The 23,858-nt window shown below is 36.8% G+C and overlaps 1 long non-coding RNA gene across 1 annotated transcript; it reads right to left on the bottom strand.

Annotated features, from left to right (window-relative positions):
• Positions 1–13,994: 13,994 nt before the first annotated feature.
• LOC148048366 (uncharacterized) lies at positions 13,995–18,527 on the bottom strand. The gene is made up of 4 exons (XR_015695830.1): positions 18,453–18,527; positions 17,265–17,409; positions 16,065–16,592; positions 13,995–15,350 (listed from the first exon to the last, which is right to left on the bottom strand). It is a non-coding gene; the product is annotated as an uncharacterized LOC148048366 (long non-coding RNA).
• Positions 18,528–23,858: the final 5,331 nt, after the last annotated feature.

Below are 23,858 nucleotides of genomic sequence, written 5' to 3' on the forward strand. Positions count from 1 at the left end.
TTGATGAATTTTGGTATAAAATAAGCAAGTAAATATTCATGTAATGCTTTTTGATCAAGTTATTGTACAACCTTAATTTCTTACAGTATTTTTCCCTCAGTTCTCCATTGACCATCTAAGCACTGAGTATTACAATCTAACATTGGGGTTTATATGGGTGCTAGGAGAATGCAGTATAGTTGTACTGTAAAACTATATGTAACAAAATTAAAACTTCTAAACCCAAACAGTATCTTTGTTAATATCTTCTGAAAGATTATAAATAATACTAGCAATAAAGTGTGCTAATTTATAAATAGCAATGGCAAATAGAGTTAGTTACTCAAATGACATGCCATAGAACATTTAGTGCCACCTTTTTAATTTGATCAATTATATATGTTTTCAATTATCGGGCATACATTAGTTTTCATAATTTATAATTATATAATCTATAATTCAGTGAAAGGAGAAAATAAAATATTTTTGTTTCTCTAAATTGACTTAATTACAAAGTCTGAGTATGCAAATTATTTTTAAGGAGCTTATGCATGCTTGGAAATATAAGAAAGAAAAGGACTGAAGATTATACAATTCCTACAGCCACAGACATGTAAAAGATGAATATTTAGCCTCTTGAGAAATATGTTACATCTTCTCTATGGAAAGGATCCATACAGAAAGAAATAGTAAGGCAGGGGGAAATCTATTCAGCTAGATTCTCTCACCCCATTTCCCCCACAAATTTCAACAGATCTACAGGGATTTTTAAAAAAATAATAATTTTAATTGTGTTTTATTTTAAATTCTTCACATTGCTTATAAATCACTTTGAAAGATTTGTTATCCTGCAAGGTAAGATAGAAATAATAACTAAAATGTAGAAAAAAATGAACCAAAACAAGGAATCTATTATTGATAGTATAGTACATGAAAGTTCGTTCTTCAAATCCAATCATCCCAAAAAGAACAAAATCTAGCAATCAAAGTGCAGTCCAACAAAAATATACTACAATACACACCAGAATTCAAACTTGGTACCCTAACAGAAATAGCAATTATGTGAAGAAAATACTATAACCTATTTATATTACAAACTCAATCACATTATTTTATTTTCTAATTTTATTTTCTAACAGTGCATTAGTAAACGATTTCAGGTTTCATTTGAGTCTGTAAAAGTTAAATCAGTGAATGGAGAAGACCTGCATTTTGTAGATTTACAAATAAGGCAGCATGTAATGCATAGTCTGTTATATTAAACCTATATTACAGCAAGATGGACTAACCTTTAACTGGTAAGTGTGCTAATATGAAAATGTATTTTCTATGCCAATTTTGACCAAAAAAAAAAAAAGAATTCTTGTTGATAGTGATAGAATCTAGTTAAACATTCCTTTAAAAATAAAAATGTAATCAATTTACTAAGAAGTTTCCCCACTTTTTATTCTCAGGTGAGTAATATTATCTTAATTTTTTAAGCCTTTCAATTAATTTTTCATAAAAGAAATTCAAAATAAAAGAGCCAGGATGTGAATTATTATTATGTATGTTAATGGCAGAGATATTGATTCACAAATTTGTATTGAGGCCATTTTTCCATTTTAATCAATTTGATTAATGACTAAACTTGACAAGTCTATATCTGCATATAAAAATGCAATTTATATATTATAGTTTTTCAAACAAGTTACCCAGTTATCTGGATTGGGTCAGTTCCTTGGTTTTTTGTCCTAATGATGGTGGTGCCTACTAATACAATCCACCACATATTTACCAAAAAATGAATTCCATTGATTTAAAAGGGTAAAACATGAATTCAATTGATTAAAACTTGTAAGTAGGATATATGATATTATATTTGATGTTTGTTCATCTTAAAACTAATATTGTTATTATTTTTGTTAGAAATCAGATTTTTGGGTTTAAAAAAACAGTTCTACCTTGGCTTTTCTAATTGCTTCAGTGAACTTCACCTCATTATGTTTTAATTTAAAAATCCCATTTTTTTATTCTTGCTATTTGATAAAATAAATGTGCAGTTGCTACTACATTACAAATGATATAAGAATCTTTTTTCAGCAGAATATTTTTGTTTTGGGAGTGTTACATTTCTCCAATAATGTTATGTTTCAGTTTTTCTTTTTCTTTGGGGAGGTATTACTACGTTCATCCTATCAATTTAGTATACAAGTAGGCAAATTAGTACCTTTCAAATGTTATGGATGGTAATTACCTTTCGCTCCAGCCAGCATGGCTAATGGTCAGAAACCTTGGCAGCAGTCCAAAATATCTCTTATTTAGTATATAATTTGTGTTTTCGAGTTCTGTATTGGATGATTGCTCTAATGACACAAGCAGCCATTAAAATGTGTAAAGGCAGTTCCAGTAGGAAATCCAAATAGACATCCACTCTGATTATTTAAGCAAGATGGCTATTCCACGGAGAAGTTCTCCTACTCCTGATACATTGAAATGAACAGAGTATGGATAGTTTGGGTTCCATTGCCCATATTGTAATTATCTTCTCTCTACTTTGCTGTTTTGATTATGCCTAACATCTGTTGCCTTGGGTAGTGTTGTAGAGTTTGCCAGGTTGTGCAAGGTGAAAACGAAGCCTGGTTTTTAACAGTAATAACTGAAACCTTGGAGGGATACTGGCAGCATTGAATAGCAGAATCACATAGTTGCGGGAGATCAGAACACTGGACAGCTCCCTTGGGGAGCAGGTATCAAAGCCCAGATGTAGTGCAACCACAAAAGCAGGCTTCCTCTAGTAATTGTCTATTCCTACAACCAAAGAGTTCCTTTGAAAGAACAAGTACATGTAGTCTAAAAGGGACACAGACTATTTCTAAGGTATTGATTTAACAGGTCTAGAGAACTTCCAGCTGCCTCTGGCTGTCAAGTGAAAGCAAGAGGTCACCCATCTGCAATAGAGAGACTCTCAAGGAGTTTAAAAAGGATGACAGAAGGGATGGATATAGCAGCAGAAATCTTTAGCAAACCAGGTATTCCAACTGTTATATTTCTGTCTCTGTAAATAGTTCCAGCCCTTTTTATTGTTCTATACTAGTATCAAGGTTCAATACTTATCAGATTCCCACTTTCATTACTGTACAACTATTAGGATTTACTAAGTTTTAATTATTGGAAAATTGATGTTTTCAACAGGGAGTAGCAAAAGCAAAAGCAAAAAAAAAACAACCTTAAGCTCTTCTTGCCTATTGCTTTTCCATTCAAAATTCACTACCAGAAGAGCTACTTTCATCTTTCAGATGACCAGATGTGTATTATAATTATGTATTTAGAAGCGCACAGGAAGAATAAAAGCATATAGATTGATTTTAGAGCAAAAAAAATCAACCAAAATAGTAAAGATTAAATAGCTTCTTTCTTTCACTCTTTCCAGCCTCCTTTTATAGCCATAACACCAAAGGTTGGCTTTCTTTTTTTTCTTTTTTTCTTTTTTTGAGGCAGATTCATTACAAATATTTTAATGCAGTTGTTCTCTCTAATAAACTAGCATTGCAATAAATGGCATTATTAGTCCATTATAATTGTTGACTTACAAAACTATACACAGATGAATATATCTAGGAAACCTCACTTAATATTATTAAATTACATTTATTTGCTGTGCATCTCGCCATAGGGCTACTATAGGTGGCTTATACCATAAAAAATAAATAAATAGAAAGTTTAAACAAAACAAACAGAACAATAAAATAGACTAAAAAAAGAAAACAGAGCAACCTGATCTTTGAGCAAGAGACATGAGTCCAGGAGGATCCCCAAGTTGTGAACTGGGTCAGAACCAGGGTCAATTATTGAACCAGCTTGAATATTCAGTTTCAAAATAATATTGATAAATAGACCTGCATAGAAATGGATTAAAGCAGAGCCATAAATGATTTGGCTAGCCCCTTCAATAGTTATTCTTTTAGTCAGAAGTACAATTTTTTTTCTTCCATTTGCAGCATGGTAGTGTCGTTTCTTTGAGTTTTCAATCAAGCAAGAAGACAAGGAGTCTGTCTGCTGTGTCTTCAATAGAAAAATCAAATCAAATCTGGATTGATAGTGTAAGGGAAAGTGGTCTATGATTTCCTCTCTTTTTCCTGATTGATGTAGAATATGTGACTAAAACAGGTTAAAATATGAGGATTTAAAATGTAATTCATTCATTGGCATCACAGTTCTATCAGATGAAATCTTGAGCAAATTGCAGAATTTAGCATCAAATAAACCTACTCAGAAATGCTTCAGTCTTAACATTGAAGCCTTAGATTTTATTTAAAAAAACCCAAAACTGCTTAATGTTACCTGACTGAAATATTACCACATTAACAGCAACATTTTATACAGCTTGAAATGGCGAAGAAAATTTATAAATAAATAGTGCAAATATTAGTACAAGATGGAAAGATTGTTTGAAACTGAGTGATTGGGCAAGAGGATGACATGTGGGATTTAACATTGTTAAGATCAATGCATATAACTTCCTAACTAATAAAATGAGCACGTTCTGCACGGCAAACTCTATAGGAGGAAGAACTGTGAAGTATAGTGCATCAAACAATCTTGAATGTTTGAAGTTTGATCCTGTAGCAATAGTGGTTGTCAAAGACTGCATATTTTATGGTGAAACAGTGATGGCAGGGGCCTTAATTAATTATTATTAATTAATTTCTTAATCTAAGCTTTCCCTACATCGTATTTTTGAATTGACCCAGGCTGATTAAAACCTTTATTGGACAGATGTGGAAGGAGAAATGATTTCCATAAGTCCAAATTCATATTCTTAAAAAACATTTTAACAGTGAAAACCTTGATTTAAAAAATGGGAAAGCATATTAGAGAAGTACTTTCTAGTGCATTTTCTCCAAAGCCATTCACTATATTTCCATAACAATTTTAGATCCTTTCAGAAGGAAAGAATGTTAAAAACATAGTACATTAATATTTCAAAATAATATATGGATGGATAACTAAGAGTTTATCCCTCTTCCAGTACAAAAAGCTAAAAATATCAAATGAACCTCTTCTAGCACTGAAGAAAATAAATTTGCAAATTGCAAGTTGGCAAAGGGGATGCAAAATTATGAACACAAGTATTTTTATTGTTAGCTATTATTACATTATATGATGCTATATTATTTATTTATTTAAAATTGATATAACTACCCAACTCCAATGAACTGTGGGTGTTGTACAGAACCAGACCACAGTAACATTTTATTATATATAATAAAGAATCATTCAGAACTGCACTAAAGTGTACCAGTCAATATAGATATCTGTTAAAAAAGACTCCTACTCTAGGTTTTAGATGTATATATAGTCCTTTCTCTTACAACTATTTGTTTACTGATGATTCAAAGTTATGGCAGCCTTAGAAAAAGTAAGTTACAGCCTGTCCTCAAAATCTCACATCTCCTAAACAGCCACATGACTGCAATTCTGGCACTTGGTAGTTCCTCACATTTACAACAGGTGCAGCGTCTTGTGGCCATGTGATCACAATTTGTGACCTTCCTAACTGATTTCCAGTAAAGTCTGTAGAGAAAGTTGATTTGCTTAGTGACCATTTGATTCATTTAACCATTTAATGACCATTGTAAAAATTGTAAAATCGGATCCAGTTATGTGATGACTCACCTTATGATTGCACTGACTTCATGATAGAAATTCCAGTGCCAACTTCAACCATAAGTAAAATGCTACCTGTAATAATATGTGGGAATGACCTGGAGGGATGAAGGAAAATGATGTTGCATAGGAAATGATCACAAAAGAGAAGGAGGAGCCACAATTGTTTAAATGTCAAAGAAAGAGATTTAGGAAGGACCTGACCTAATTGGTCAGGCTGTTAAAAGTGATGTGGGAGATTTGTACTTTCAGACAAATGTAATGTTAATGTAACCTTACAATAGAGTAGAACTCATTCATCTGGCCATATTTTGCATCTGACTTGCCTGATTAATTAGATATTTTTTAAAAACAATACATATCAACCATTTTCAGATTTATGTTAATAGTATACTGTAAAATGTATTTTATTTGTTATAATCACTGCCATAGTAGGTAATAATTAGGTACATTTGAATAGATGAATTCATCCATAATTATACATTGTGACTACTAAAAGCCTTTCCTGATTTTATTCTTCCATAATTAGATACTGGATGCTGTAAAATTGGTTATCAGATTGGTAAGAAGTCTATCAGCTATTTCCAAAACAATAAATGGATGCAGGCTGCTGGTCCTTCATAAGAAACAAACTTCCTCTCTTTTATATAGAAAGCAGTTAAGAAATATAAGCATGACCTTCCTATTCTAACCATACATAGTTCCATATTTGAAATTTTATTAATCAGAGCTCAGAGAGATTTGTTTGGTAAATTAACCATTCCCATTCCAGGTTGTTCCTAGAAGTCTACCCAGAGATGAATAGGAAGGGAAGAATATTGTAATGTTTTTAAACTTACTTTTGTGTGAGTGCCTTGGGCAAGTCTGTTCTCATGCCAGAGAATGTACAGTACTTAGAGGCAATTGTATTTGTAGCCTATTCTGTTTCCCTATTCCATAGATCAACAAGGACATCCACAGGATCACTGGCTGTTGCTTCTGGAAAATCCCTCAGAGGATTAAATAATTAATTGGATTCTGTAAATCTCCAAAGATTTGAGATGCTCTTCACCACTGTAAAGTGAAATAATGCTTTGAAATCAAACTTCATCTTTGGGGGGGGGGAGGGGGAACTAAGACATAAACATTTTTTAAAGCAAATAGAAGCAAGAAATATATTGTATTACAGCCTCAGTATAAACAGGTTTTTGCTTCAACATATTCACATATTAACAATAAGCACTTAAATGATTGTTTCACACTTGTTAATTTGCAAGATTCTAAATGCTATCACATGCTAGTGGCACATGCAGGAGAAAAATCAACTGTAATAAAAACAGTCAATGTGACATTTGTTTAATTAATTCTGTGATAATAGTATAGAATAAACACAAGATTTTATAAGAAAAAAGAGGAAGAATACAACAGTAATTTAATTTAATTCTAAAAAGTTGGAATTAAAAAAATTGGCCTAGGTAGGCAATAAAATAGTGTATGGGCTTTCCTGCAGAGCTCATCCCATAACATTGGGGATACCATTGAAAAAATTTGCTATGCAAGCCAAGAGATCTTAAATAGAAAAGTTGTAAAGCGGAGCAGATCCCACTGGCCCAAAGAGATGAAGGGAATAATGTAGGAAAACGTAACAGTCATGAACTCGACTAATGCTTATACAGGTTCAGCATTAACCATTGGCTTTGGGGTGAAAGCTCTTGTACCACATTTTTTTTTCAGGTTTGACAGTGGTCTGTAAAAATTTTAAATTTCTTTTGGATAATTTTCTTTTATTGATGAAATACATGTCTATTTTCATGTTTGTTTATGTGTGAGAATATGTGGGTGTATAAGTATTTGTATAGCATTTATCCTTTATACTGCTATTCAAAGTTTATATTATCTAGATTTTAATTTTAATTTTTTCTTGCTGTATCTGTGTAGCCTGAGCAAGACTTTTATCTAATATTCCAATTTAATATTGCCAAACATGTTTGTATGTATTTTTCATAACTATCCTGACATCAATTTAGTTTTAGATGTTTTGAATATTTGAATATCAATTCAATTCTCATGTACTGGTTAATGTCCACAATAATTGTTATGTTTGCTTATACAGTTGATTTTTCAAACTGCCATTTAAAAATTAAATTGCTTTGAGAGGTGTTATCTAGGAATGGAGGCCTTAAAGCCTGTTCTGCTTGCATTTTTCTTGAGATTATCATGATTACAATTATTGTTGTTATAACTTAGTTCATTTCTGGAGATTATGATTGGCTTATGGTAGTAGCAGAAAATAAAGATTATTCAATGATAAAATTATAACTAATCAGTCTAATACGCCACCATTCATGGTACCGTAGCATATTGCCCGTCTCCAAATGTCTTATAGAGCCATTTCCATAGCTATCTTACAGAGAAAGTGGTTCATGTATCCAGGGGTCAACTATTCCAAAGGAGAGGGGCCATCATAGGGAAGGTTCAAGCCCAGGGGCACTTAAAATGGCATTTCCTCAATAGTAGAACCCTCAATCTTTTCTCATAGATGTTATTGGATGGGCAGTTTTAGTTTAAACAAAGTGGTCACCAAAATATCCTGGAGACATAGAGAGTTTTGAAGGTAACAATCATCACTGTAAGTTATATCTGGAAGCAAACTGGCATTGAGTGCAGCTCCCATCATAATGGTGTTACATAGACAAACCCATAACTACCTGGGCCATTGGACTCTGCAATCACCAACCCTAACTCTCCGATATGGTATTTTCTGAGTTATTAATGTCATTTCACTCTCTGGTAAGGATAACAGCAAAATGTTGGCAGAAAGTTAAATCTATCTTTCCTAGTTTCTTTTGCTATAACTGCTTGAGACTTCCTTGAGAATAAGCTTACTTAGATGTTTCAGTTTTAAAGGATGTGAGACAGTGGTGGGTTCCTACCAGTTTGCCCCGGTTCAGCCCAACCAGTAGTGGTTTGGCGGCCTGGGTTGCTGGAACCAGGCCTGCCATGCCCCTGAACTGGTTCCCTGGGTGGCGCCATTGGCGCCACCATCTTGTTTTTCAGTTCTACGCATGCACAGAACATTTTTAATTGCACTGTGCATACATGCATAGTGTGCATCAAGCGCGCACACAAACAAAGTGGCAGTAGTGCCTGCTGGAACTCACCCCTGGTGTGAGAACAGAAATGCTGGAGTTGGAGAATAAGGGACTACTGATTTGTAGCTGTACCAGAATACATCTTCAAGGATCCCACCCCCACTTGTGTATACACTCAATTCATTTTTTCACTCCTGACAACTTCTCTGTAAATTTCTTGGCAAAATTTCAAAAGAGGTTTGCCAATGCCTCCATTCTAGGACTGAGAGGAAGTGGCTTTGTGCCTAAGACAGAACTAGAACTGTGAGTTTCCCAGACTCCCAATTTCTAGCCTGTTGTCGACTTAACCGCTACACCAAATAGTCTCCTGAGAATACTTAAAATATTAAAGTATTAAAAATACACAATAGACTGTATACAATCAGTCTGTGTTTCATTACTCACTCACTATGATGCTTTAAATTATCAGAATACTTTTGCTCTTATGCCAACTATAGGCCAAAGAGATCAAAAAACAAATTATTTGTACTTTTTAAAATCTTGAATGTTGTATCATTCAGTTGACTCACATGTAACTGTTATCAAGTCCTCTCCATGCAATTTTTTCTGGTCTTTTTTTGAGTCTATCCCATGTATTCAATCATATATACTGTACATCTTATAGTTCTTTCAATCCTCCATTTCCTTCTCCCATGTCCCTCCATTGTAATCCTGACTACACAAAAGTGCATTTATCTCCATTAATTTTCCTTCATTCTGATGCTTTGAAATTAACAATATCAACCACTTCCTTGCCCCCCAAAAGCTGAGCCCAGCCAGATGAGTGGGAGACAACAGGAACAGACTTAGGTTCTGATACTGGCAATCCATAAGGGCATCAATTGTCTCACTATCTTCCATACCTTCAGGTATATAAAAAAAAACTTTGTTCTCACCTCAGCAACATCTTTGTCAATCTTACATCATCAAGAGGTGCTAATAACCTGTATTGGTTCAAACTCTGTCCTCTACAACTAGTGTAGTAGTTGTGGTTTTTGTGTGTTTCCTAACAAATCATTGTGAAATTCATCTAAAATTGATAGTGCTGAGTTTCAGTCACCTTGCTCCATTCCTGTCTGGACCACTGAACCTTTCATAGCCATGGCTATATATGAAATTCTGCTTTTTGTATTTGCATTGGAAAAATGCTGCTGAATATTACCTAATTTCCTTAGGAACGTCCCCAAAGAACTACTATGCTCATATGGACCAGGCTGGTCTATAACAAACAAGTTAAATAATGTTGTATGCACTATTCCTTTCCTTCTGCTGTTTTGGCGTCTTATTGTCTTTTATTATCTTATTGTACTATTATCTTCTCACCTTAGAGCAGAGGCTATTAGTTCTTCTTATGTTTCTCTTCTCTTTCCCACCCTCTGTGAGACACCACATTTTTTTAAAATCTTGAGTAAAAGTATGCAGAAGTTTAATTGCACAAACCCGAGAGTTACGTATGTCTGTGGAAAGTTCCTCCTGTTCGGTGCATTTTAGTTCAGCCAGCATTATCTTCTTCCAGCCCAGCTGTCAGATATTCTTTTAATAAGAAAAGCCCAGGGACCAATCTATACCAGTATTCCTTCCAATCAATAACATTTAACTCACTTGTATAGCACATGGTATAGATTCCCCAAACAGTTTTTCTGATGCTATTTCCCCTATTTATTTCATTTCCCACAAGTTCTTCATTATTTTAATTATTGCCATTTCCTTGTACTATGTGTGATGTATGTTCATGGGTCATGATATTTCACTACTTACCAATGAGAATAGTTTAAAGTTGTAGCTGCTGTTCAATACTTCGTCTATCTTTTCCTTTGTCCTCAGGTGGAATGGAGAGATACTATATTTAAAGGCAAGAATTCGATTGCTGCTATTGTTATTTTTAGGGTATTTTTTCACTTCTGCACATATACAGCTGTGCAATCAAATAATGCACAAAGAAAGCATAAATCAAAACTAGAAACTGAATGCATTGAATGTTCCTCAAAAATGAGTTTCCTACATAAAGCAGCATTATTCTTGCATAGTTATTGAGGTGCACATGTTCTTGTCATTCTATAGGTGGTTTATGGCAGGTAGTCCCGAATGTGCTTTTCAAAAGATAACTGAACTTTCTTAGTTTTTCCCTTGAAAATATTTTGTGTTTCATCCAAGACATTTCTTCAGTTCTAAACTGAAGTGAAACATTTAGGCTACATACGCAGAGGGATAGAATCAAGATCACGTGAAGTGTTAATACCACTTTATAATGCCTTGGTAAGGCCACACTTGGAATCCTGCATTCAGTTTTGGCCACCACGATGTAAAAAAGATGTGGACACTCTAGAAAGAGTGCAGAGAAGAGCAACAAAGATGATTAGAGGACTGGAAGCTAAAACATATGAAGTTGCAGGAACTGGGTATGTCTAGTTTAATGAAAAGAAGGACTAGGGGAGACATGATAGCAGTGTTCCAATATCTCAGGGGTTGCCACAAAGAAGAGGGAGTCAAACTATTCTTCAAAGCACCTGAGGGCAGAACAAAAAGCAATGGATGGAAACTAATCAAGGAGAGAAGCAACTTAAAACTGAGGAGAAATTTCCTGACAGTTAGAACAATTAATCAGTGGAATAATTTCCCTCCAAAAGTTGTGAATGTCCTAACACTGGAAGTCTTTAAGATGTTGGATAGCCATTTGTCTGAAATGGTCCAGGGTTCCCTGCCTAGGCAGGGGGTTGGACTAGAAGACCTCCAAGGTCCCTTCCAACTCTGCTATTGTATATTTTTTTGTATATTTTCAAGGAAAAACTAAGAAAGTCCAATTGCCTTTTGAAAAACACCTTTGACCTAGTCCTAGATGATTGAGAATCTAATAGACATTTATGGCAGATACTTTTGTTATAACCACAAACATTAAAACAATAGTTTATCAAATCCTTTTTATAAATTATACACTGTACTAATTTTATTCTAAGTACGGTGAATATTGGGCTGCATTCTCAAATATGTGAACCCTTCCCCTGGCAGATTTTTAATTAAAAAAAAACAAAGCACACAGTGTGTTTACAAAACAACAAAGATCGAGCATAGAAAATGCCTTAAAGTTAACAAAGGAACTTATCTATGCAAAACACCTATTTTATCACTAAACTGTTCTCTTCTACAGAGGGAAATTTCATAACAGATTAGAAGTAGTTGTCTAGTATTGTATGAGATATGAATGCATGCCTGTATTTTCCTGAGGCAACACTTTTGATCTCTGCTTCACAGCTGCAAGTCAATGCACACTTTTTCTGGGATAACTTAAATATGATGTAAAAATATACATGCATTTAATGTGTAGGATTTCTCCACTCAATGTAAGTGATAGTTACAGTAATACCTGCTTTTATTTATTTATTAAATTAATTAAATGCATATGCCACCCATCTCACTGTCAAGCAGCTAGACTACTAATTATATTTCTAAGAAACAAAGGTGGATCATTTCTCCTGTCTAGAGCCTAATAGAAATGCTATTACCTAAACCCACATGCTGTATGTTTTTTGTAGAGCAGAAGTAAACAACTTCTGATGCAGGAGTCTGGAAGCCCAATGCATGCACCAATTGTGCAAAGTGCCAAGGACTCATGGATGAAACTTGGCTTTTCCATTTTTTTCCATGTTTTCTTCTCCTGCTAAATGGAATTAGATTTTTTTTTTTAAAAAAAAACTATTTACTATGATGTTTAGACTGTTTTGGAGCTTATTCAATCATTTTTGTGAATTCACTGCCTCAAAATAATAGGAAATAGAATCCTGATTTTTCAAACAATCATATCCCCAAAACTTGGTGGTGTAGTCAAGATATGCTTCCAGGGATCATATTACAGGACCTCTGTTCAAGGGCAAGCTTTCCAACTTTGTTGGAGTCTTATGAAACATCTATCAACTTCCAGCAGAAGGAGGGCAACATTCCCCGCATAGGGATGAGGATTTAATTTACATTCCTTCTCAGGCCTTTCATATCCATTCCAAGTGTTCCTCTTTGCCTCAGTTTAGATGAAAAGGAAAGTAAGGCTAAGTGTCATTTGTATATGAATAAAAGCTCAATCCACATCCTCAGATGTTTTCTCACAGTGGTTTCATGCAGATGGAAAGCAATAATCTCCCAGCCTAATATTCTCACAATGGCCAGTCAAGTTGGAACAGAATTGCTGTGTCAGAGCCCCAATACAGAAAGTTGGTCCAGAAGGATACTGTGGCTGATGATATTAAAGCTGGAGGAAAAAATCAAGGGAATCATCAGGGTTACACTCCACCACCCACTCTATATCTCAAAGGAATAAGTATTAATACATGTAAATTTGTGCCAGTACTTAACCCAAGGCTGTGATTTCTCCTTTGTTGTTTCCCCCTCTGCTGGCTATTGCAGAAAGTACAATGAAAACTTCTGAAGGAAGTAGAAATGAGAAAGACGTTGACTGTAGAATACTCAAATATGAGAATCCCTTTTTAAATAGGACTTATGAAAAAGAACATCTCAAACATATGTATTATACTTAAATGTTGCATTAGGACAGCTTTCCCAATCTGGTCTCTTTCAGATGTGCCAGATAACAATTTCCAGAATTCTCTCACAGTGTGAGCAAGAGCTACAGTCCAAGAAATTAGAAGCAAAGGAGGTCTGAGATAAGACCATAACATGATAGGATGATTTAAAATCTAGATAAATATTCTTGAGAGTTCCTGTAATAGGAGCTGCATGAACATCACATCTTGAAGACTTTGCAGGAAAGATTGGAATAACAAGTGCATTGTGACAATTAAATGAAACCACATGCCTAATTGAGATCATGTCCATTGGAGGCCACACTTCGGTTTGTTTCATATTGTGTAGGTTACCAATAACAGGATGATCCCTGTCCCTTGGGCATTCTGACACCTGAGCCTCAGTGACTCGCATCCATAGTTAAAAAGGAAAGAAAATGTGAAGAAATGTCTTCCCTCATCTTCACAACATTTTAGTAATTTATCATCTTCTCTCAAAAGATAACAACCATTAAAGGATTGACTTGGCTCTGCTTTCCTATCCCAAACTTTTTGTGTATTTTTATTGCTGAATTTTAGCAGTATAATTTTAGTGTCAATACTTTTCTTTCTTTTTTATAATATTAAAAAGATAAAGACTAATACAAATTGAAAAAGAAAAAAGAAAAGAAAAATAGAGAAGGAAAGAAGGAAGAAACACATATTATAGAAAAATAAATGAAATATATAAAGAAATGACTTCCTCCAACACAAATAGAAACAATTTTAGTAACTTATCTTCTCTTAAAATACAACAAATCGTCATCTTCCATATCCTATATCTTATTCTTAAACACATCCATAAAAATTCCTGATCAGCAAAAGTCTATTAAGGATTTTTTACAGAGATAACAATATAATTATTTTAACCTTAATCAAATAAATCAACTTTAGATTCCTTTCTTTTAGTTTTAACAATCTTGATTTTTAGTCCCTTCAAATAATGTCCTAAAGCTTGCTTGATTTTCATTTTTTTTATTTCTCCTCACAAAAATCTTCAAAGCTTTAACAAGCCTCTTTTGTAAATCCAATATAGGAAGATTATCCAGGTCATTCTCTTAGTTTGTTATTTGTATATCCCTTTTAATTATTAAGACATCAGCCGGCTTCTTTTGTATGTCCAGTGTAACATCTTTTTCCATGACATTCTTGTAGCTTGTCATTTTAAAATTCGTTTTCATATCAGTCTCATTCTTGTCCATGAAAATTTGTTCCTCTTCCATAACAATTTTTAAACCCAGTCTATTTATAGAGATAGACACTCATAAAATTAACTTCTGCATTCATTGTTCAAAATATCCTTCAAAATGTTAAACGTTAAAATATTTTGTTCCATTAGATTTTAGTAAGTCAAATTAAGTTTTCTCATTTAATGGTAATTTTCAGTTCCTTTTAGTTTCCTCTGGTGTTCAACCTTCAAAATCCCATCCTTTTTTTTTTTTTTTTGCTTTTTAAGAATTCAATAGAAATTTATTTTCCCACTGTAATAATTTTTATAATTCCAAAATCTAATTTCAAATGATATGGAATTAAAATCATTTGTAATTTTTTTAAATCGCAAATCTAATCACCTCTTTCTGTTTATTCCAGAAAAAAAAGGTCCTTAAACTTATATTTAAAACGTCTCTCATTATGGATTGAAACTCACCTAGTGTGGTAAAACTTGTTGTTGATCCAAAGGTTGCTAACAGCTGAAAAACAGTTAAGCAATTTCCAAAAGTGATTACAAAAGGAAATACGCAAGCTCAGTGTCCTGAGTGCCAACCACAATTTCAGCAAGATGGATATTCCCTTGTCTCCTTTTGCAAACTGCTGTTTTTCCTTTCCTTCCCTTAAACCTTCTGGAAAATGCTGTCTTGTGGTCTCCCAGTGATGAGCAGTTGCCTAGGGCACTTGTGGGCAATCTCAAGTTCTCTTCTTGTCCAAAGAGGAATTACAAAGAGCTGGTCTATCTCTGGTTCTTCATTATGCTGCAGTCTTCAGTTTTCCATATCTTTTGCTGAAGCCCTGCTCAACTGGGTTCACTTCAACCCTATTATGTACTTCTTCATGAAAAATAATCAACCTAGACAGGAAGCAGTTAAGAATAAGCCAAACACAGCAGGAAGACAGTGGAGGATTCCCAATATATCCCACTGGCTATACCTGAAGTAACTTAAAATTCTAGCATTCATTTGTTGTTCCCTCCATATTAATACTTCACAGAATGGGTATCAATCCCTTTGCTTAATTTATATATCAATATATCAATCTATCTATCTCTATCTCTATATATCTATCTCTATATCTCTATCTATCCCTATATCTCTATCTCTATCTCTATCTATATCTATATCTATATCTCTATATATCTATATCTATATCTATATATCTATATCTCTATCTCTATCTATCTATCTCTATCTCTATCTCTATCTCTATCTCTATCTATCTATCTATCTATCTATCTATCTATCTATCTATCTATCTATCTATCTATCTATTTAGTGTCACAACCCCTGGTAAGCCCCAATTATTTATCAGCACAAATAAAAAATAAACACACACACACACACACACACACACATATATATACATATATATATATATATATATATATATATATATATATATATATATATATATATATATATATATATATATATATATATATTCTGTCTATCTGTCTGTCTGCTGTCTGTCTATCATCTACCTATCACCTGTCTATCATCTGTCTATCTGTCTTACTTTTAGTCTTTCAATGTATTACCTTTCAATTTATTAAAGATGAACAGTGTACCTTTCTCTGGAATCCGTATCTTCAAAGATAATTGCTTTTTCATATCACTTTTCTCAGATCCTAGCAAAATAATGATGGACACACAGAAAGATAGTTCATAATTGTCTTCCAGATTTTCCAGAAGGCAAACTGTCCACTGCTGCCTGTCTTCCTTAGCAACGTTCAGCCGTTGGGGAATATTAGGCATATGCTCAGTTCACACAGACTTACGAGAAGTCTGATAAATATAGTATGATCCTCCACAGCAGATCACTTGGTCAAATAAAATATTCCATGAAGCCTGAAACCCAGATCGTGGTCCTTGATGTTTCCTCTGGAACTATTGCTGCACATTCCTTAAGCTTGGGTTTCTTGTGATAGCAGTTTGATGTGATCATGCCTCTGCTGAGTACCTCTCCCATGCATTGCCATTTGGACAGGCAGTGCTCACTCTACACTACAGTATTGTCAAAGGGGAAGGGAATAAAAAGTGCCATTCTGTCCTGAAAGATATATTTGATGATTTCCTCCTTGAGATAATACTCTTAACTAAAAAAACAAAGACAAAAAATAAATCAATGTTGTTCGGCTGGCTGAATGTGGCAGAGGCAGAAGGAGAGAAGAGGAAATAAAACATTAAAATGCATAAATGGCAGATGAGGAGAATCTCTGCAAAGTGTACCAAGGAAAAGCAGAACAGAGTGTAGAGAAAACTCCAGGAGAAGAAAATAATAGAAAGGGCAAAGGAACACGGAGGTGACTACACAATGATCCAGCCTTTCTCTCACATGTTATAAATAGACATCTCCACCAAACCAAGAAATGAAAGTATATGTTTGCTTTCTTTTTTAAATTGTTTTTAATATATTTTTTTTGCATTTTGTAGAATATATATAGTCATTTTATTATTTGCTATGTTTAACTTTCATTATATATTATAATTAAGGGTTTGCCACCTCTGTAAGAAAATTAAAAAAAAGATTCAGGAATGTCGTAATGGGAACTATGCATTTAATAAGGGTATACAATAATCTGCATTGACCCTAAGGCATCACAAACACAACCATTTGGGTCTAATTGCCCACAGGTTCCCCTCTTCTCTCTATCATTTCGTTCAATGCTAAAAAAAATCTGAAACATATTACACTGGAGGATATCCTTTCCATCCACGCTCATATCTAGCAAATTGTGTTCCAAATCTAACAGTCATCATCAACTAACCTTGCAGATATAGAAAAGAAGAAATTACCAAACAGTTTGGCCTTTTGAAGGAAAAAATGGATACATAGTTGATCGTCAAAAACAGTATATCGTTTCTCCATGGTTGTTCAACTACAACTCCATCCATCCATGAAGAACGTTGTCTCTAAAACAGTGAGAATCCTGGTGTTTATTTTTAAAATAGTTTTGATATTTAACTTCAAACATTAATTTGGCCCAGACCTAAATAATTCACATTGCTTCTTTTCATGAATATTCATGTAGCTCAGAGAAGAAGGTAGGTAGAATGAAGAGCTAAAGACTTTGCTTGGAAAAATAAACCAGGTTTGAACATACATAGAGTAATACTAGAGGGAGGACTTTCTCTACCTGTAAGGGATACCATTGATCTGTGTCAGAATTAATTTCTGAAGAATGCCATGGAGAGATCCCCAAATTTGGCAGAAAAATTGAGAATTAAATGAAGCATCCCATAAGTAGCACACAAATACTTTGCACTGAGTATGCACTTGTGTGGATAATTCCCATTTATATATTTTATAGTACTTCATATAAAATATCCTGGAGCAGGATTTCTTGCCCCTGCTCAGGCATTTCTAAAAATTACCAAGGAAGAAAAAGAGAGCCTACTCCACTATTTTCAACAGCATGGGATTAGGTACGTCTTCGCTGTTAGAAGATATAAAAGATAACCACAATAAATGCTCTTAATCCCCCCCCACAAAGTTGGTCTCCAATTCTTCCAACAACAAGTATTTAGATTTTTCTCTGAACGTTTCTGCCTTCAAAATCATCCTGAGGTGCCACTTCCGAACACGCACATTAACTTCTTTCGTAAGTCGGGAAAGGCATCTTCGTTGCATTGAGATGTCCAGTGCAACAATATGCAAGTCACCAAGCACTTTCCCCCTCAGAGTGACCAATTGCCCAAGCAAATGGATCTCCCTCCTCCTTTCGTTTGGTCATAAATGTGCATCTTGCAAGCACCACAAGAAATTCTTCCCCCAGTCATATCGCAACGAAAGTGTAAGGATGAATTAATTTTTCTAGCCTGACATTCACATAATTAAATTTCCTCATTTTCCTTCCTCCTTTGTTAAACATATATATGTTGCCTTGTATGTGGTAGTTTTTCCTTCCTTTTTGTATAGTACATCAATAAAACAAAATAAACTAAACCCAGAGTACCTGTGGGCTCTGGTCCCTGCAATGGCCTTGTGTTGTTGCTGCCTTCCTAGCTGTCTGATTCTGGCCATCTCAGTCTTCCAGAGTTCTGCCCTTCTTCCATAGATGGGAGATTAAAGTTTCCAGTGTCGCTTAATTAGGATTCCCCAAGTGACCCCAAATCCCTTGGATTACAGGGGGGTCCAAGCGGTGGGTGTCACCTCGTAATCAGCTGAGCAGCTTGAATAAGCAGCAGAATAAAGGAAGCTCAATGCAGTTTAATGGAGCGAAGGTGAAGGAGAAGAATTAGGGCAAGCTTCAGCTTGTATAGCAAAGAAAGGTAATCTATTGCTGTCCGCACTAGACCAGCAATAGCATCTCAGGCCTTCACTGTCATCTCTAACTGGATAACCGCATCCACTTTATATAGGGCTGCCTTTGAAGTCTACCTGGAAACTGTAGGAAGTTATCATCCAGCCCTCTCCCAGAAAAATGAAATATCCTAGGAAATATTGAAAAGGCGGAATATTTCTCTGGATGTGAAAAGGAAGAAACATGTTTTAAAAGGCAGAATAGCTGCCTGTAGCTTCCTGCCCATCCCCACTTTGTCAATGGGCCATTAAGAAGGCCAAACAAGTCCACTTTACATAATAAAGACTTCTCCACTTCAGCTCCAGGGGGGATGGGATTAAAGCATGATAATATTGGCCCTTTACTCAACTGACCACATGGCATCTGAGAACTCAACCAAACCTGGATTCAAAACGCAGCCTAGAGAGTTGTCCCTGCATGGCCCCATGGGAGTCTGACAACCAATCAGAATACAAGCTCAAGATCAAAGGCCAGAGAGGGGATAAAACCAGGGACTCAGCATCTCAGTCCTCCCTTCTTTTCTTCTCCACCAACATTGAAGCATGTGTTCACCTTTTCTGTCCAGGGCTCAAGCCACGTGGTCCTGTCCACCAATAAACCATCTTTCCAAGCAGCCTCCATGTCTCCAGTGTCTTTTTCCCCACTAGGAGCTGAACCCAGAAGGACATTTCTTTCACCAAAACTACACATATAGAATGAAGCAGGATCCCTATTTGAGGCAGCATGGAGGTCCTGGGTTGGGGGAGGGGGGAGGAGACAACTCTACCCAAATAATGCTGATGTTGCAGATGCTACTGCCAGTAGGTTTCCAAATACAATTCAAAGTGCCTATAGTATAAAGCCATATATGGTTTGGCTTCTTGGCAGCTTTATAGCCATACCCCATGCAACCGGGTGAGCCTGAAGAAGCAGGAACTACAGAGATTTTTGGAAGGTCTTTTTAAAGCTAATCTGGAATAAAATGAGACTCTTGGAAAGCGTAAGAACAATTTCCTACCCTCCATTTATCATTATTATTTATTAAATTAATGATTAGTTAAGATAAAGTCTCTTCAGATAATTTGAAGATGCTTGTTCCCAGATATTTCACCTGGGTTAAAGTTGCCTTTTATGAGATAAGTTGCAAACTGACTTGCTTGCTATCTCTTGGCTCTTCCCAGCCTTTCGCATACTTTCCTCCTAAGCGGAATCTAATTAACCCATGTTGCCCATCTAGGAGGAGAATGTGCTGGATTCCTGCCCTTCAAGAGGTGCGTGTGAAAGAGAGGCCTAGGGGCAGATCTTGCTTATGACTCCATTCCATAAGGGTCTAGAGAGGTCTAGAATGGATCTAATCGTTTCCCTAGAAGTCTAAAGACAGACAGGGCTGTCTTTCTGGGAAATGGTGAACACTGTTATCAGAATGTCTTCTGACTGATTTGATAACATTTAATGTCTGTTGTGCCCTGGGTAGCTGAATTGGCCTCCAAGGAGGAAAAACTGGCAGATTGGGGTACTCATAGTCCAGTGGTGGGATTCAGCCAGTTCGCACCTATTTGTGAGAACCGGTTGGTAACTTTCTAAGCAGTTCAGAGAACCGGTTGTTGGAAGAAATCTTATTTTATTTTTTCCCCACTTTACAGGGCTAATCCTGTAAGGAAGGCAGGAAGGAAACATTCTGGTGTTGTTTCTAGCCTCATCTTTATTGCCCTGCTTACAGAAACTGCATCTCCGCTAAACCCTTATTACCATTGTCACAGCTAAGGCGAAGCGCCCATCGATCTGAGTGACCTTGAATTTGCCACGCCCACCCAGTCACATGACCACCGAGCCACGCCTACCCTGCTGGTCATTAGGGCAGAGAACCAGTTGTTAAATTATTTGAATCCCACCACTGGCATAGTCCTAGTGTACGCTGTGCTTTCCCAGATTCACCAGTGAGACATCCTTCCAGCAGACATGAACTTACAAGAAGACTATAAATACTTCCAGAACCTGACACTAATAACTGCATTGTTGTGACCAGTAACAGCTGGGGAAGGTTGTACAGCTGTGTGAGCCTAGATCAGTGGTGGGTCCTTACCAATTCAGACTGGTTTGGCCGAACCATTAGTGGTTTGACGGCCTGGGTTGCTGGAACCAGCAGCGACTCAGGCCTGCCACGCCCCTGAACTGGTTCCCCGGTATTTTGTTTTTCAGTTCTGTGCATGCACAGAACGATTTTTATTGCACTGTGCATGTGTGTGCATCAAGCGCGCATGTGTGCGAACTGGCAGTAGTGCCAGCCGGAAAGTAAAAGTAAAGGAGAGGAGAGCGCTCCCAAACTTCCAAGATTAATGCCAGCCCTTCAAGGCAATCCAGACAAGAAACACAAGCTAGGAATACTAATACTACTTTACTCTTAGGTTACAGTAGCAGAATCCTTCTGTGGGCTGAGCTGCCTTTTGCATGACAGCTAGGCGTGTTGCAGATCCTATTGGCTAAGGAATTCCATCTGGCAGCAGGAGAGGAGCCTTTTCAGCTCCGTGTCAGCCTCTGGAACCTCATCACACAGGAGGTGAGGTCAGGGCCGGATTTAGATGAAAAGAGGCCCTAGTCTCTTTGAGAGCGGGCGGCATACAAATTAAATAAATAAATAAATAGGCTATTCCACTTATGAGGCCCTTTCACCTCCCATTTTTAAGTTTGTAAATTGCATGAGAGACAATAAAATACATCATTACTGTGATATATATCAATATATATCAATATATATAGCTGGCCTCCCGACAGAGGGCGGCTCTGCTCTGCGGCAAAGGCAGCGAGGCCAGCCGCCTCCTCTGCTGCGCTCAGCTGCCCGGCTCGACCCCTTGCCCTCACCTGCCTGGCCGCTGGTGGGCTCCGCGTCGACGGGGCGGCTACTGGGAGTGGCCGCGCCTCTCGCCCGACCGCCAGTGCCGGGAAGGTGGGCGGGCTCCCCAACTGCCGCGGCGCTGGAACGATCTTAACCAATACATTTTTATGTTTGTTTATTAGTCATATGCGTAGAATTTCTCCTTATTTTCGGTTCAGTGTTTTAGTGTTCACTGTTTTTAGAATAGTGTAATTTTAATTTTGCTAACAATTTGAATGTAGGCCCCTCTTGATCTTGAGGCCCTAGGCTGAAGCCTAGTTAGCCTATAGGAAAATCTGGCCCTGGGTGAGGTTACTCTCAAAATGGCAGCAGAGAGTCCGTGCATTGGTTGCACCAGGTACAGGTAATATTTGTCTTGTGACCGGAATGGAGCCTGTCCATTATGGTTGTAAATTGTGACAGTTGTAAAGCAGATCCAAGTTATGATGGATGTGATTGGACCTGGGTTTTTTGCAGTGGTCATTAAGTGAAATCCATGGTTGTTAAGTGAAACCATTGTTTGCTCTGGAGCATTTTTGCCAAAACCCAGAAGTAAATACCAGTTTTTAGCAGTTTTTAGCAAAGACATTGTAAATTGCTGTTGCTGAAGGCGGGGTGCTGTAAACAGCTATAATTCTGGTTGGTTGCCAAATAACTAAAATGTGGTCATGTGAGGGGGGCTGTTGTAACTTTGGAACCAAGTCATAAGCACTTTGCTGTAACTTTGAATCAGGGGTGGGTTTCAGGCGGTTCGCGGCGGTCTCCGCGAACCGGTTGGTTGGCGAACCCGGAAGTAAGTAACTTCTGGGAACGCTGAAGGATCCACCCGCCCACCCGCGTTTCTTACCCAGTTTTGACGGGTTCTGCGCTTCCACACATGCGCAGAACGCATACAGCGCCTGCGAGATTCTCCAGGAGCAGCTGAAGCATCGCACAGGTGCTAGTACGCATGCGTGCACTGCCCGTGTGCACGAGGACACCGCCGGCCCTGTTCCAACCGAACCGGTTGGAACAGGGCGAGAAACCCACCCCTGCTTTGAATGGTCACCAAGCTTAATCTTAATTAATCTTCTCGCCATTTTGTTTTCCTTAAGCACATTATTTAATAGTTTTAACCAGTTTTTATATTGTTTTAAAAATTGGTTTCATTTTACACTGCCAAAAGTTGCCTTGAGATAGGTGGTCAAATAAATTGATAAACAAATAAATAAAAGTGTTCTTTCAAAGAATTTCAACTGCGAATTATAGGACATGGAGTTCAAGGCAAATGGGGTTCCACCACAAAAGCGCGTAGGACAAAATCGCGCTCGACAAAAGCGCGCTGTGACGTCATCACAGCGCGACGAAAAAGATCGAAAAAATGTAAAAATAAAGCTAAAACCTTCCCCTAACCCCCCCAAACCTAACCCTAAACCTAACCCTAACCCTAACTCTTAACCTAACCCTAAACCTAACCCTAAACCTAACCGTTAAAGTAACGAAAAACGTAACGCTAACCCTTATCCTAACCCTAACGCTAACGCTAACGCTCTAAAGCTAACCCTAACCCTTACCCTTACCCTAACCCTAACCCTAACCCTAACCCTTACCTTTGTGTGAATCGGCTTGCTTTAATTTAATTTTTATTAATTTTTATTTGAATTTTTCGATCTTTTTCGTCGCGCTGTGATGACGTCAAAGGCGCGATTTTGTCGATCGCGCTTTTGCCGTCCGCGCTTTTGACGGGTCACGGAAATATCATGGCAAGCCACTAAACCAGTGTTTCTCAACCTTGGCAACTTGAAGATGTCCGGACTTCAACTCCCAGAATTCCCCAGCCAGCATTCGCTGGCTGGGGAATTCTGGGAGTTGAAGTCCAGACATCTTCAAGTTGCCAAGGTTGAGAAACACTGCACTAAACAACCAATTTTTTTTTTGTCTGATAGCAATAGCAATAGCAATAGCAGTGAGACTTATATACCGCTTCATAGGGCTTTCAGCCCTCTCTAAGCGGTTTACAGAGTCAGCATATTGCCCTCAACAATCCGGGTTCTCATTTTACCCACCTCGGAAGGATGGAAGGCTGAGTCAACCCTGAGCCGGTGAGATTTGAACCGCCGAACTGCTGAACTGCAGTCAGCTGAAGTAGCCTGCAGTGCTGCATTTAACCACTGCGCCACCTCGGCTCTTGGATACAGTATATGGAACATTAAAAAGGTACAAGAACA

The sequence above is a fragment of the Thamnophis sirtalis genome, unplaced genomic scaffold (assembly GCF_051295495.1).
Source record: "Thamnophis sirtalis isolate CommonGarterSnake01/CBP01778 unplaced genomic scaffold, rThaSir2_p1.2 scaffold_3, whole genome shotgun sequence".
Lineage (NCBI taxonomy): Eukaryota > Metazoa > Chordata > Lepidosauria > Squamata > Natricidae > Thamnophis > Thamnophis sirtalis.